Source organism: Coenobita brevimanus, chromosome 2 (assembly GCF_032717465.1).
Source record: "Coenobita brevimanus isolate Jiangsu-jjx chromosome 2, ASM3271746v2, whole genome shotgun sequence".
Lineage (NCBI taxonomy): Eukaryota > Metazoa > Arthropoda > Malacostraca > Decapoda > Coenobitidae > Coenobita > Coenobita brevimanus.
In genome coordinates, this window is record NC_136955.1 from 19013889 (window position 1) to 19030929 (window position 17041).

Consider the following 17041-nt stretch of genomic DNA (forward strand, 5'->3'; position numbering starts at 1 on the left):
ATGAGAGCAACATGAGCGATAGTTCGTCAGCGTATCATGACACAAAATATATGAAACACACTAGTGAAAGAGTAAGTGAAGAACAGCCTCAGAACGATACTAGGTAAACGCTCTACGGATTTGTGAAAACTGTATCTAACCTCTCCAGTTTGAAAAGTCGCTCGAAGGAGAATAAATTTACCTAGAAATCGGAAAGATATAATGAAATGTAAAATACATACCCAGTTGCTGGGGATAAGAGAGCTCACACGTCTTTAGATATTGAAACAGTTACCCGGTGTGGAGTTAGACAGGGTCAGGCTTTGGAACGTTGAAAACATAACGCTTTTGAAACATTCATCATAGTTTTTGGAGTTTTAGACCCATTTCTTTTTTAGAGGATCACATTCTCCAAACACTAACGATATTTCCTTAGCACACCTATGCCCAGAGTCGGACACATTAAAAAAAAAAAAAAAGGAACACGGTTCTTTCTTTTCTTTTCATTTTTTTTTTTCAGTGCCATAATTTGCAGGATCCAAAATATATCGCCTTGTGTCGTTTAGTTTCATTATATATATATATATATATATATATATATATATATATATATATATATATATATATATATATATATATATATATATATATATATATATATATATATATATATATATATATATATATATATATATATATATATCATTGTTATAACCAGGCTAATTTACTGCGCTTAAGACAGACTGTTAGAACTAAGGGGGTTAGGTACAGCCTTCACTGATCCTTCCATTACTAGGGAAATTCTAAGTATAACATCTGGTAATGGAATATCACACAGAGTGGCCCGTAAATAGCCCGCCACTAGAAACTCACGTCGCAGTATCTTATGTGTTGTGGGGACGGCTTAGTTGGCTAGTGTGGGTTTGCTTGTGGCTTCTGAGAAGGAAATGAAGAAATGATGCAGGGTAGATACTAATAAGACAACAAACGAGAATCGCCCGACGAAGTGAAGCGTTACGTATGGGCCACCCTGTGTTAGAGAGAGAGAGGGAGGTTGGGAGAGAGGGACAGAGGGAAGAAACGAAGAAGAGAAAAACAGACGTCACTGAATTCAAGACTTCAGTGTCAGGAGTGAGTGGGCAGACCTGGAGCCCACGCAGCTCTGATGGGGCAATAAAGGACTGAATGACGGATAAATGAAAACGTCGCGCTCCACGGGTTTAAAAAGAACGCACTTAACTGGATTTAGAGAGGTTCCACTCACTGAAGTTTGGGGGCTTACAGTGTTCAATAACTTGGTACATATTTCGGCTTTTGGCAAAGTTACTGTCTTCGGATTAAGATAAATTTTTTTGTCTTGAGAACCAGTTATTCAGTTATGGAAGGTCTACACGTATTGAAATACAGACAGTCACCTCCAAAAACCGAATAAGTTTTTCAGTAGTGAGGATTACACGTTTTAGATTATGCGAAGTCATATTTAGTGAAACATGGTATGATACCACGTTTCTTCCTCTTGGCAAACTTTTCACATTTTGAGGCCACAATTTAAGGATTTTAAGTTGCAACTCTTTTTGGAATTTGAAAGAGTCACACTTTTTCGATTATTTAGTTTTTAGGTCACATTTAATGAAACTTATAGTACCATATACTGAGACTTTGTGGAAAACTTATAAATCTTTTAGCGATTTTTGCCTTGTATACCTATATATATATAGATAGATAGATAGATAGATAGATATGTATTTATATATTTATATATATATTGTGTGTGTAACAGAGATAGATAGACATACAGACAGACATAAATATATTAGCACAAACTGGTAATTATTCAACGTAATTTTTCTTTTGTTGTTTTAAATGGCAGAATATACATCAGAACTGGAAAGGAAGAAAACAACTCCCATGTTCTGAAATCTCTTTTCCTTATATTTTTGAGATGTAGCCCTTTTGATTAAGAGTGGTCACACATATACTGAAGCTTACGATCACTCTTATTGAAATTAAAGGTAACTAACTGCGGCCCCTTGATGTACTGAAGGTCATCGCACACCTGTTCTGATTTGGAGAGCCACAATTTTAGTAACAACGATTATATTTCACGTACTTTAAGACCCACACGTTTTGGATTTCTAGAGGTGGCACTTAGCATAACTTTAGGCCCACTAAAGCACTATGTAGAGATAAGACCTTCATATTATTAGAGGCGAAATTTTACCTTTAAGACAATAAATAACCTTACAAGTAAATGGTGCTTTAAGTATCCAGAGTCGCAGGCACACTACCCATAACAACTTCACACTTATTAAAATTTGACATCAGGCTTATAGAAACTTAAGGTTACCTTTTTTTACCCCTCGTGATCCACTTTGCAAGGTGGTGGCACACATAGCCGGCCAGGAGGGTCACTTACCCTGGCCAGCAAGGGGGTCACGTCTTAGGCGAGTTCCGGAATGACTGAAGTTTAGTGGCCAAGTTGTAATGGTAACGTGTGTGTGTGTGTGTGTGTGTGTGTGTGTGTGTGTGTGTGTGTGTGTGTGTGTGTGCATGCTTGCTTGCCACTGTGAGATGATGTCCTTGCCTGCATGGATATATCTGTGTTTGCCTGTGTGTATGTGTGTCTGTTTATGTGCTTGCCTCCGTGTTTGTGTGTGTATACATCTATGTGTAAGCATGTGTGTGTGTGTGTGTGTGTGTGTGTGTGTGTGTGTGTGTGTGTGTGTGTGTGTGTGTGTGTGTGTCCTTGCTTCTGTATGTATGCCTGGATATGTATGTATGAGAATGCAAGCTGAACTGCGTATACTCGTTCATACACATTGCAAACATTTCACCTATGCATTTGCGCTACATTTATGCATGGGATTACCAACGTGAATCATGCATGTTGCAGTGTGCACAGGCCGCGTTGTGCAAGTTTTTACACCCTTCCAATTGATGAGTTCTTTTATATTCTTTGCTTCTGACAGGAGTTTGTATGATTCAGTTAATGTAGCTTGGAGGGAATGTATTTTAGATGCAGGGCTATAATCTCTATCAGTTACAGCCTCCATTAGTAACAGATTCCATGTTATATGAGGGGATGGGGTGAGGACATATTATTGAGTAGTACATACACCATACAATACTGTTGGCAACTTTTTGTGTCCTTCACGACATGAGTTTTATACTCTGGGTAATAATAATAATAATAATAATAATAATAATAATAATAATAATAACAATAATAATAACGATAGTAGTTGTAGTAGTAGCAGTAGTAGTTGTAGTAGTAGTGGTAGTAGTAATAATAATAATAATAATAATAATAATAATAATAATCTAAAGGTGAATGTAGGGAAGAGTAAAGTGATGGTCTTTGAGATAGGTGAAGTCAGTGAATGTACAGCGAGGTTGGATGGTGAGGAATTGGAAAATGTGAGTACGTTTAAGTATTTGGGTAGTGTGATGAGTAAGGATGGAGGTTTGGAGGGTGAAGTGCGTGAAAGGGTACAGCAAGGAAGAAAGGTTGCTGGTTCTTTGAAAGCAGTAATAAGAAACAGGGAAGGAGCATGGAAGTGAAAAAGTTACTACATGACAGTATTGTGATACCAACTCTAACGTATGGAAGTGAAGCTTGGACGTTGTTGGAAGGACACAAGTCAAGAGTGAGAGCAGTGGAAATGAGTTATTTAAGAGGAGCCTGTGGAGTCACATGGAGAGACCGGCTGACGAATGAGGATGTAAAGGAGCGTTGTGGTGTGGATGTGGATGTGATAGGAAGCGTTATGAGGAACACACTGAGGTGGTTTGGCCATGTGGAGAGGATGGAGGGTGAAAGACTGACGAAGAGAGTGTATGTGAGTGAGGTGGAGGGGGGAAGAGGGAGGGGGAGGCCGAGGATGAGATGGAGGGATGGGGTGGAGAGGTATATGAGAGAGGGGGGTGTGAGTTGGGAGCAGGTCAGTGAAATGGCCGGGGACAGGGCGACTTGGAGGCTATTTGTTTGTGGCCACCCCAAACGGGATTGAGGCGTCTGGCAAAAGATAGAATAATAATAATAATAACTGATTATTGTCTTTATTAAGGCAAGTAGTAGGTAATGATTGTAATAATAATTAGAGATTAAATCATATTTATTTTAATTCAGTAGCCACTAATCTCTTTCACATTGGCGCCAAAAATAATAACCATTAAATACATTATAATGAAAATGATAAAAATCATAAATGATGACCGTAATAACTGTAAACAAAATTATTTACAAGTACAGGTTTACCCAGTACTCTGTTATTCTCATGGCGCTTTTAATAATGATAATGATGATAATGATAATGACGTCATTGATGATGAAAGTGGTAAATCACGACAGCAATAGTTATAATTAGATAAGCATATAAAGTTTTGCATTCATTAATTTACATATCTTTCACTTTAGCTCCTACAATAATGGCGACGATCATGATGATTATATAAATGGCAAGGAAAATTACAGATGACAAAACCGATTATGATAAAAGAAAAATATGTATTTGTCTATTTAAGCATGACATTAATTCTCACATAATACCACACAGAATAAGGACAATAATGACGATGATGATGATGATAATGATGAAAATAACGATGGGGAAAATTATTACAAAAAGACTGTGTGCTTGCTAATGATTAAAGAAAATTACTGTATATGGTTGCAAATTTGTTACAAGTTATCATTTCTTTCCTAACAGGGCCTAAAATAATGAGAGTGATGATGATGATGATGATGATGATGATGATGATGATGATGGAATAACGATCGGGTTACTGATCACCAAGAATATTGTATGCTTGTACGTATCTTGGTATCAGTGTGCCGTGAAATGCTGAAAAAGAAGATAGGTTCACTAATATTGTATCTTTCAACCGAGCGCCTATGAAAATAAAGGTGGCAAGGATGCTGATCAAACTATACCCATTTTAACTTGGCCTAATATTGCCATCGTGAATGCGGAGCTGTAATAATAGTTAACTTTAGTATATGGTGCTACTCACAATGAAGTACAATGAAAAAGGATGCAGAGTCGCTGCACCATCTCATTCTCCCACTGAACTAAGTGAAATAAGCTGGAAAATCTGGGCCAAGTTAAGGTAAAAGGGGTTCAGTAATTGGTGATGACTTCCTCCTTTCTTCCAATAACGTATTTTTGTATTATTTACTTATCAACTTTTATTACTTGCAGGTGATTACGCTAAACCAAGGAAAGACCTCTCAAAATGAAGGGATAAATAAAGACTGTTTTTAACACCACAAATCCTAAAAATCTCTCTTAGCCCCATAAATCGGTGACATAATCAGTATCTTAATTCTGGCTCTCAGACTCTTTCCTTCAGCTTGAGAGAGAAATTTCGAACTGGAGGGGTTAGATATACCCCTCATTACTCCCTTTATAGTTACACGTCCTTCCAATGATGAATAAAATTGTCTGGCGTTAGACCGTTCGTTCGTTCGTTCAAAGATTCCCTGCACCTATCGTGCAGGCCGGGCCATACATTAGCCCGGTGTCGTATGCACGGAGTGACTTATGCTGAAAGTTACCGTTCCGCTCAGTGCGCATGTGCCGAGTGGCAGTTTAGCTTCTATTTTGAAATTACCCACATGTTATCTCAAATTTTGTGCCATTTATCAACAACATTGTATGAAATACATGTGTCAGGAAGATAGTTGGATGTCTTATCGACCTGTAGGTAACTATAGGTCGATATATGGATATATATAAATAAAAATATACATATGTTACAGGCACATTGTGAAATGAGTCATTTCGTGACTTAAGATTAGTTTAGTTTAGGTTTATTTAGGTTAGGTTGATCTAGGATAAAGTTAAGGTTAGGTTAGGTTTGGTTAGGTTAGGTTAATTTAGGCTTAATAGAGAAGGGAACGGTAACTTCCAGCATAAAGTCACTATGTGCATATGACACCGGTCAGTGGGGTATGGGCTGGTTAAAAAACAGTATGGGGGAGGACAGGACCTTTGGATTGCCCAGCACACACGTCCTGCCTCCTGGCTGGCTTTGTGGTGTGTGCGTTAGACTGTGTGTAACGGAAAATGTAACCTAGGACTGAGGAGGCGAAGTTGAAAAATTGGAGAGTTAGACTGATTAAAATGAAAATGACGTCGCACTGAATGGGTTAAAAAAAAAAATAAATGGAGAGTTAGAGTGATTAATATAAAACAGTCTACCTCGGACTAAAGCAAAAAAGAAAAAAAACTGGAGAGTTATACTGACTAAAAATTGAAACACCTCATTGTCTTGAAGGACGTAATGAAAATAATGCGCTTTGTATATCTAAGTCTCCAGTAATCTATCTTCCTTTCATAATAGTGCTTAGAATCCCGCCTTTACAAGCACAAACACACCCGTGACTGCATCTTTGTGAGAATTTGTGTCTTGCTTGTATTTGCCGGGAAGTGCTTTCATGCGCGTGCTATTGCAGATATGTATGAGCAGGGGGGGGGGAGGGGTGCGTGTTTGTCAGGGGGAGGAGGGGGGAACTGTGGCCGCACCTGAATACCATCTGGGGCTAAATTACGCCACACACACCATTATATATGCTTTATTAACTTTACGATAGGGGGAGCAGGAGGGGTGGACCGAGAACGAGGTGGAAGGATAATGCGGAAGTATAGAGTGTGGGGTATTATGGAGGAGGAGGGCTTGGAATGGCGGCAGAGAGTCACACTACATCCCGCACACCATCGCACTATCTTTATTAACCGTTTCCACTTAAGTATTGTATTTTTGCTTCTGCCAGAAATTAATAGTGAAATCATACTACACACTCCATTTCACGATCCCTCTTAAATCTTTCCACATAGTTGTTTAATATTTGCCGTTGACAGAAAACAGTGCTGATTTTGGCCAAGGTGAAATTTCTACTCGCTGTGGTGTTAAGAGTTATCTCAAGTTTACCCAGTAGTAAGAAAATACAGCTTGGAAACTTTATTCTAGGTACAAAAAATTAAAAAATATCTGTACATATTCTCCTCTTTATGTGCTGCAACCGTGGAGAGACCTTTTGGAAAGGATCTCTAATTACTCCTTATTTAGTGTTTACCTGCTGTACCATCAAAACATCATAAAACGTGAAATTGATGCAACTTGTGATGTAAACTATCATTCAGAATTGTTTGTCCTGGGAAAAAAAAAAAACATACTAACAGCCGGAACGCTCACTGTGAAACCATCGCTCACCAGTGTAAAGATACTATTTAATCGCGTGTATCGTCAAGCTATATTAATCTCATATGGGGAAAAGGCTACTCACTAACGGCCTATCATTCTATTCTACATTGGTCCCTTTCAAGTGAATATAATCGCTGAGTATCAAGCATAACAATACACGTAAGCGAGATACTGCCTTGGATAGAATTAACTCCCACAGTTCGATGATATCCTATATAATCTATTCTTACTATATCCATATTAATTTATTCACACTAAGGGAGGCCTTTCGAAGTGGGAGGGTTAAGTAGAGCCACAGTGAACTTCTTCACTACTACAAATCCTTCCCCTGTTCAGTCGAATCGTTTGCACAGAGGAAGAACAAACTCTGCAAACAAGACATCAGACAGAAGGTTTTAATACAAAGGTACAGCAGAGGAAGGTGAGAGCAAACCAACAAGGTGTGAAAGGGACGTTCATTGTGGTGCATTGAGGTACGTCACATGACTACCATGCTCAGAGACTATCTTTTCGCCTAAAATACCTCTACTTCACACTTAAAGCATGATCGTTACCTTCCTGACTAATCGTGCCCCTTGAAAGTCATGTATTGTCTGAATGATGATGATACTACTGCTGCTACTGGTGCTACTACTACTACTACTACTACTACTACTACTACTACTATAAGAATCATCATCATCATCATCATCATCATTACTTCTGCTACTGCTATTACTACTATGACTAATAATGATGATGATGATGATAATAATAATAATAATAATAATAATAATAATAATAATAATAATAATAATAAAAATAAAATAATAATAATAATAATAATAATAATAATAATAACAATAATAATAATAACAATAATAGTAATAATAAATAATAATAAGAATAAGAAAAGAATAATAATGACAATAATAATAATAATGATAACAATAATTATCATCACCATTACTACTACTATTACTACTACTACTACTACTACTACTACAACTACTACTAGTAATAAGAATAAGAATATGAATAAGAAGAAAGAAAGAAAATTCCTGAACTATCACACTGTTTTTACTGTTCGGGAGGATTTATAGTGCGGTGAAAAATGCAAAGTGAAAAATGTGCAAAGTTGATGACTAGTGCATGGAAGGCCCGGTCATGCAAGAAGAATGAGGTGAAAGTGGGACGGAGGGAGGGAGAGATGGATGGAGGGAGGGAGGGAGAGGAAGGAAGAGGGAGAGAAAAGGTGGCGAGTGAGCAGAGGGGAAAAGGAGGAAGAAAGAAACAGGTAGGTAAAACTGGCAGGCAGAAAAGAAGGAAAGAGAAGGAGTATAGAAAGGAATGAAGGAAAAAAGAAAAAAAAAGGAGGGGGGTTGGAAAAAGGAGGGAGAGAAAGGGAAGGAAAGAGGACAGGGAATGAAAATGTGGAGAATGAAAAGGAAGAGAGAGATGGATAGGTAGGACAAGAAGAGACAGAAAAGAGGAGAGAAGAAGGAAAACCAAAGGAAAAGGATAGAGTAGAGGAGGAAAGGAAGGGATAGAGAGGAACAGGAAAAGAATAAAGGAAGCAGCAGCATCAAATGAACGAAGAAAAGGAGGAAAAAGAAAAGAGTGGAAAAGAGATTGAAAATAGAAGGGGAGGAAAAAGAGAGGATGAGGGAAGAGAGAAGGAGGACGAGAGGAGGCAGGAAGAGAAAAGTGAGAAAATTACAGAGGTGAACAGAACGTGAATGCGAGGAAGAAAAGGGGAGACACTGAAATAGAAGAAACCAAAAGAAAGAAGAGAAGAAAACAAGAAAGAAGGAGAGAAAGAGGAAAAGTAGGGAGAGGGAAGGAAAAGAAAGAAAGGATAAACAAAGAAGATGGAGAGGGAAAAGAAAAGAAGGGGACGCAGGAAGGAAAGGATGAGGGTGAGAAGAGGACAGACCCCAACCGAAAGAGAAGAAGAGAAGAGGTGGTGCTGAAAAGGAAGAGAGAGAGAGAGAGAGAGAGAGAGAGAGAGAAAGAGAGAGAGAGAGAGAGAAAGAGAGAGAGAAAGAGAGAAGTATGGAAGGGAATAGAGAGGGAGAAGAGAACAAGACAGAGAAAGGAGGTGGCGAAGAAAAGACGAGAGAGGGGAAGTGAGAGGAGAAAATTGACAAAGAAGAAGGAAGAAGGGAGAGGGCAGGAGAAGGTCTGGTCAAGCAAGAAAAATGAGGGTCAGAGTTGGGTGTGGATGATGTATAAGGTAGAGAGAGAGAGAGAGAGAGAGAGAGAGAGAGAGAGAGAGCATGGAGAGAGAAAGAGGGTGAGAGGAGTGACAGAAGTGGAGAAAACAAGAGTAGGAACAAGAGAGAGAGAGTTAAGAGAAAAGGCAGAGGAGTAAAATGGAGGTAGAAAGAGAGGAAGAGAGAGGGGGAGAGATTGGAAATGGAGAGAGGAAAGACGAGCAGAAGAGATGATGAAGAGAGAGAGAGAGAGAGAGAGAGAGAGAGAGAGAGAGAGAGAGAAAAGGGAGGTGGAATAAACAGATAAAGGGAGAGCAGGAAGAGAAGTTTTTTTTTTTTTAATGCGAGGAAGAAGGAACCAAAGGCCATGAGCCCGCAGTAACACTTCCCTCCAAGAGAAAAACAAAATACAAGAGAGAGCCAAATTCAAGATCCGATCATTTTGAGATGCCTGGACACACTGCGTTTGAAAGACTGGAGATCATAGGCAGCAGGAAATACAGACAGAGGGAGACAGTTCCAGAGTTGACCTGTTGCATAAATGAAAGACTGGGAGTAACGGTTAACTCTTGCATTAGAGAGTTGGACAGAAAAGGGATGAGAGTTTGCTGCCAGACGGGTGCTACGCGCCCGTCGTAGAGGTGGAGGAATGCAAGCAGACAGTTCAGAGGAGCAGTGACCATTAAAGTAGCGATAGAAAAGAGATAAAGATGCAACAGTGCGGCGAAGAGACAGAGGTTGAAGGGAGTCAGTAAGAGGAGGAGAGTTAATGAGACGAAAAGCCTTTGACTCCACCCTATTGAGAAGAGCTGTATGTGCGGAGCCTCCCCACACATGAGAGTTGTACTCCACACAGGGGCGGATAAAACCCCTGTATAGAGTCAACAATTGTGCAGGGGTAAAGAAAGAGCGGAGTCGGCTTAGCACACCCAATCTCTTGGAAGCAGATTTTACAAGAGATGTAATATGATCTTTCCAAGATAAGTTCCGAGTAAATGAAACCCCAAGCATGTTCAAGGATGATGCAGGATTAAGCTGAATATTATTAAACATTAGTGGGTATACCTGTGGAAGATTTTGTCGGGTTGATAGGTGTAAGAACTGAGTCTTAGATGCATTAAAAACAACCATATTATTTTTACCCCAGTCATAGTTACGAGCCAAGTCAGACATTAGGTGTGCCATAGCCTCATCCCTTGTTTGTTGAAGTAACTGTTGAGATGGGCGTTGCGGGAACGAATGGAAAGGTGAAGGGTGGAGTCATCAGCGTATGAGTGGATAGGGTTAGATGTACAGCTTAGAAGATCATTGATGAATAAAAGGAAGAGAGTTGGTGATAGGACAGAGCCCTGAGGAACACCACTGTTGATAGATCTAGGAGAAGAACGATGGCCGTCTACAACACCGGCTATAGAACGACCAGAAAGGAAGCTAGCGATGAAGGCACATACAGAAGGATAGAAACCGTAGGAGGGTAGTTTGGAAATTAAAGATTTATGCCAGACTCGATCGAAAGCCTTTGAGATGTCAAGTGCAATGGCAAAGCTTTCGCCAAAGTCCCGAAAGGAGGATGACCAGGAGTCTGAAAGGTAGGTGAGAAGATCGCCAGTGGAGCGTCCGTGACGGAACCCATACTGACGATCGGAAAGAAGGTTGTGATGGGAAAGATGCCTTAAAATTTTTCTATTGAGAATTGACTCGAAAATTTTTGAAATACAGGACGTTAAAGCAATTGGACGATGGTTGGAGGGTTGGGAGTGGTCACCCTTCTTTGGGACTGGCTGAATGAGAGCAAACTTCCAGCAAGAAGGAAAGGTACAAGTTGACAGACAAAGGCGAAAGAGTTTGCCTAGGCAGGGTGTAAGCACAGAAGCACAGTTCTTGAGAACAACAGGAGGGACTCCATCAGGCCCATATGCCTTGTTAGTACTGAGGCCAGTGATGGCAGAAAATACATCAACTGAAGAAATTTTAATGTCAGCCATGAGGAAGTCAGAGGGGGGAAGTGATGGAGGAACAGCACCGGAATCGTCTAAGGTGGAATTGGAGGAGTATGGGTAGAAAGGAGAGAAAAACAGAAGAAAGCGAAGGAAGAATGTGGAATGAAGAAGAATTTGAAAGAAAAAGAAGAGGAAAAGAGAAGGTGAAGAGAGGAAACAGGAAAACCAAAGAAATGTAGAGTGGAAGAGAAAACATAGGGACGTAGAGTTACAATTTTAGTATGGATGAGAACAAAGTGTAACCAATCTTTATACGTAGAGTTACAGTTTAGTATGGATGAGAACAAAGTGTAACCAATCTTTATACGTAGAGTTACAATTTAGTATGGATGAGAACAAAGTGTAACCAATCTTTTTTTTATTTTATTATTATTTATTATTATTATTTTTTTTTTGAGGCTCCTTGTTACTGAAATGATTATAAACATCGTATCGGTTCTAAGGCATATTCTCATCGGTTAAGAAGATTCCCTTAAAACCTGTTCCTAAACGATTTGTTTTACTATTTACATCACACCTTCCTCCTGTGCGATAATTAAGTCCTAATATCTCCATACTCTAATTAAAAATAATCCGAAAACGTAATACTCAGCCATGTCCAGAAATAAGTCGCTAAGGAAAAGGTGCTAGGGAGACTAATTAGTGGAGGAGAATACGGGCTATGACTAAGACAAGGATAGTAAGGCAGGAAGGAAAGAAGGGAAAAGAACGAAAAAGTAGAAGGGTGGAGAAAAGGGAGGAAGTAAAGAGATGAAAAAGGGAGAGAAAGAAAGAAAAAGGTAAGAGAAAGGCAAGAGGAAAGAGGAAGAGAAAGACAGAGAGGAAGACAAAGGAAGATAGAGGAAATGGTGAATGACAAGGAAATGGAGAATGAAAAAAAGAGAAGGTTGTGAATATACAAAGAAAGAAGAAAACAAAACAAAAAAAAAGAACAGGAGGAGGAAAGGGACAGACAGACAGACAGACAGACAGACAGACAGTCAAGGAGAGGGAGGGAGGGTTCGGAGACGAAGAGACGGTCTGGTCATGCAAGAAGAATGAGGAGTGGAAGTGGAACGAGATGGTGTTATGAAAGTCAGAGGTGAGAGAGAGAGAGAGAGAGAGAGAGAGAGAGAGAGAGAGAGAGAGAGAGAGAGAAAGAGAGTTGCACAGATACATCCGATAACCACACAGACCGTGAGGTCCTTTCTTGAGTGGCTTGCCACTAAATTGGATAGAAAAACTTACTCTACTGAAGGGTAATAATTAGACAGCGAGGCAGAGGGCTCCCCTCCACCATCCCTACCCTCTGGAAACCGATATAAGCATAACCTCGTATGACTGACATACCAAGGGGATATGTTACAATATCAGTTTTTAGTAATGAAGAAAAAGGATGTTCATCCTGAGATACAACATTAATGCTACTAACCATGCACTACCATTAACTGTTTGAACTGTACATAGTTACGTTGTATGCTTATACCCTACTAAAATTCGAGTTGAATCTACATTATTCAAATTCTGCCAGTTGCCTATCTAGCCTTTTTTGAGCATATCTATGATGGTTTTCTGTACAACATCAGGAAGTCTATTTCGTTTGTGTATTTTATCTTCTGTAAGTAATTACTTGGTAATACACTGGTTTACACTGTGTAGCAGCCGTGGCTCAGTGGGTTAGAGCGCTCCACTCTGACCGATGGGTCGGAGGATCGAATCCACCCAAGGGTCATTGGTAGACATCAGGAAGGGCATCCGGTCAGAAAATGCTACACGCTCCAATCCAATAAGTCCTCTACCCAGGGGCATCGCCTTAGCCCTTCGGGGATACCTGGCGTAAAACCAAAAAACAAAAATAAATAAAATAAATAAAAACACTGGTTTAAACTGTGGCCTCCAAATTCTAATCAGTTGCTTGGGATTTCGAGAGCTAGCCCAGGCGCTTGAATAAATGATTTATCTTTAAAAGTATCGCTAAATTCCTCTGAGTCGACGTCTTGTGTACATGTTCATATGTGTGCATAAATGTGGACATCTGGTTCCTAGTTGGACGACACATTTGCGTCTCTTCACTCAGTCAACAGGGGCACCGTAGTAGGCTCCACATCATCTCGTTCTTCAGTTACACACACACACACACACACACACACACACACACACACACACACACACACACAAATATTATCTATCTATCAATCTATCTATCTGCCTGTATCTATCTATCTATCTATCTATCTCTGTCTGTCTATCTATCTATCTATCTCTGTCTGTCTATCTATCTATCTATGAATATATATGTGTGTGTGTGTGTGTGTGTGTGTGTGTGTGTGTGTGTGTGTGTGTGTGGAAAGGATATAGGGAGTAACGAGTTGAAAGGGCAGAATAATAAGCCAAAGGACAAGGGAGAGGGAGGAACAATGCAAGGGAGAGAGAGGAAGAGAAGGTTTGTTCGTGCAAGAACAATGAGGGTGAAAGTAGGGTTAGGGTGCTGTGTAAGGCAGAGCTGAGAGAGAGAGAGAGAGAGAGAGAGAGAGAGAGGAGGGGGGGGAGGTGGAAGAAGAGAGGAGGAGGAGAAGGAAGAGTGGAGGAAGAAGATTAGGAGGTGGTGGAGGAGAAGATGAAGGAGGAAGCGAAGAAACTGAAAGCAGTATGAGCAGAAAGAAAGGTAAGAGAGGGAGAATCAGAAGAAGGAAAAAGGACATGTGAAAAGGACGGGAAGACAAGGAAAACAACAGAATAAGAAAGTGGGACAAGGACGAAGATAAAATGGTGGGAGAAGGAAAGAAAATGAGAGTGAAAGAGGAAGAGAAGACAGTGAGACAGAGGAAGAAAATGTTAAAGTGAAGGGGAAATTTAAGTGGGCGTAAATAGGAATACATTGAGAGTACAGATAGTGATCAAAGTTACCCTACTATTCCACTGCATCTACTTCACACTTAAGGCACATCCTACACGTTCTTCCTTATCGCATTATACATAAACATCATCTATGGACAAGGAAAACTAAGCCTCTCTTAGTATAGGAATACTAGCCTGCAGAACAAAGTCAGAAGTAGAAAAAGTGAAACAGTGCGTGAACTCTTCCTTCTTGCCTGTACAAATAAAGAGAAGATTATTGGTCCATGTCAGTGTTATCTGTCGGGGTAAAACTAGTTACACTATAAATCTAACCAACATGTGTAAGAAGAAGTTGGAACGAAGTAAGGGGAAGTGAGACAGAGAGAGGAGGAGAAAACTGGGAGAGGGAGGAAAGAACGAGAGTGGGTAGAAGGGAAGAAAATGGAACAGGGATCCGAATGAGAAATGAAGTGTAGGAGTAAATTAACAAAGTGCGAAGATAGACAGATAGCCAGGGAGAAAGGGAGCTGGAGAGAGAGAGAGAGAGAGAGAGAGAGAGAGAGAGAGAGAGAGAGAGAGAGAGAGAGAGAGGAGGGGCAGGGGAAGATAAAAATGGAAGAAGTAAAAGACTAACGTGGGGAGAAGGGAAGGACCGGAAAGACGGAGCAGATTAAGAAATGTGGTGTAAGAGAAAAATGACTAAGTGGGGAAGATAGATAGATAGATAGATAGAGCGAAAGAACACAGAGGCAGTAAGACAGAAACATATGGAAGATAAGAGAGTAAGTAGGGGTGAGAGTAGCCTAATGCATGAAAACTGGGGTCCAAGACAGCGGAAGAGAGTCGCTAGTTGGTATGCGTGATGGGAGCGTCAAGGAGTTTTGTTGCAGGCACAGGACGGTCATACACAAGCGTTCTCTTACTTCTCGACTACTCTACTTTTCATATTCTTCTGCTGGCTGATATTCGTGAACTGAGAGAGTCTTGGTACGTGTCTCTTTCCAGTGATTCTACATGTCACGTTCTTCTGCTGGCTGATATTCGTAAGTTGAAAGATAATTGGTATGTTTCTTTTTTCACTTTCTTCTGCGGCTGATACTCGTAAAGTGAGAAGCTTAGTATGTGTCTCTTTCTAATGGTTTTACTTTTCATTTCCTTCTGCTGGCTGTTATTCGTGTGGTGGAACGCTTAGTATGTTTCTCCTATCTAATGGTTTTAATGTAGACTTTCTTCTGCTGGCTAATATCGTAAACTGAGAGAGGCTTGGTATGCTTCTCTTACCAAAGATCGTATTTTGCTTTCTTCTACTGGCTGGTATTCGTATGTTGAGAAAGACTTGGTATGTTTCTCTTTTTAGTTAGTTTAATTTTCACTTTTTTCTGCTAGTTGGTATTCCTAACTTGAGACTTGTTTGGTATGGTTCTCTCTCCAGTGATTTCATTTTTCACTTTCTTCTGCTGGCTGATATTCTTAAGTTGAGAGTAGTTTGGTATGCTTCTTTTCTCACTGATTTGTTGCAAATTCAGTAAACTTAGGTAAAAAAAAACAACAACTTATATTTCATCTCTTCTAGTTTTCACGTTCTTCTGTTAGCCAATATTCGTAGGTTCAGAAAGGTTAGGTAGGCCCCTTTTCTTTCTGTTTTGAGCACATTACAGTGGGGATGCAAAATTCATCATTTTTCATCTCTTCTACTTTTCACCTTTTTTCTGCTAGTTGATTTCCATCAGTTGAAAGAGGCTTGGTATGCTTCTCTTTCCAATGATTTTGCTTTTGGCTTTCTTCTGGTGGCTGATTTTCCTAAGTTGAGAGAGCTTGTCAAGTTTCTTCTCCCACTGATTTGATGCATCATGATGCATGTGACGAGCGTGACCTAACAATGCAGTGACTGAGTCAGTAGAGATGTGACTTGCAGTCCTAACGGACTCAGGTTTGAATCCCGTCTGGGACAGGGAAGAGTATAAGGATCTGAACTTCATAAAAGCAGACCTTATTGATCTATTAGATGACCGTCCGACATGTTGTAAAAATACCCCCTCTAATCCCAATATTCCAGTCCTGTGTGAGACAGCCCTAGCATGTACTCAATATGGAAGGAGGGTTTTAACGCCGAAGTGGTGACATGTGGGAGTGTATGGAATGTAGAAGGACTACTGGGCCTTGGGAACAGGTTCTGAAGCCTATGCCCAGAGTCGGATACGTTAGAAAAATGAAATAGATGTAGTGGAACAGTAGGCCAACCTGTGTTTGCATCATACTTCCCCACATACCAGCACCTAATGAGTACCTACCAAATATTAACTTATGACATGCAGGTGGACCGAAAGTGTTGTAGACTCACTTCAGCAGTAAGGTTACGTCCACACCAAATGCGTGCTGGAGCGGGAGAGCTTTTAGCATCAAACTTTTAATCATGACAGTCTAACAGGCTAACTCTCTAACTTCCATATATACTGACAGCCTCCCCCTCCCCCACCACCACGACCACATTATTTACAAGACAGAGGTCCGTAACAAGAAAAGGAGTCTTTTTATAGTCTTCACCTTATTATTATTACTTAACACTTGTGCAATGATGATAAAATTATTGACTACATGAAGACAGTTTTCATTTCTTTCAGACTGGGTTTTGTCATTGAAGTTTTTAATTATTTGATTTTTAAAATCATTGCGTTTCAGAAAATTATATGTCTGCCAGAAGTAAGAAGCTGAAAACGCTGAAATATTTTTGCATCGATCTGAAAAGGAATAAACCACAATAAAACTGTGAGGACAAATACAGTAATATTTACCTCCCAGCATACCGAGCGTGACACAACTGAACTGTAAACCTTTGATGTTTAT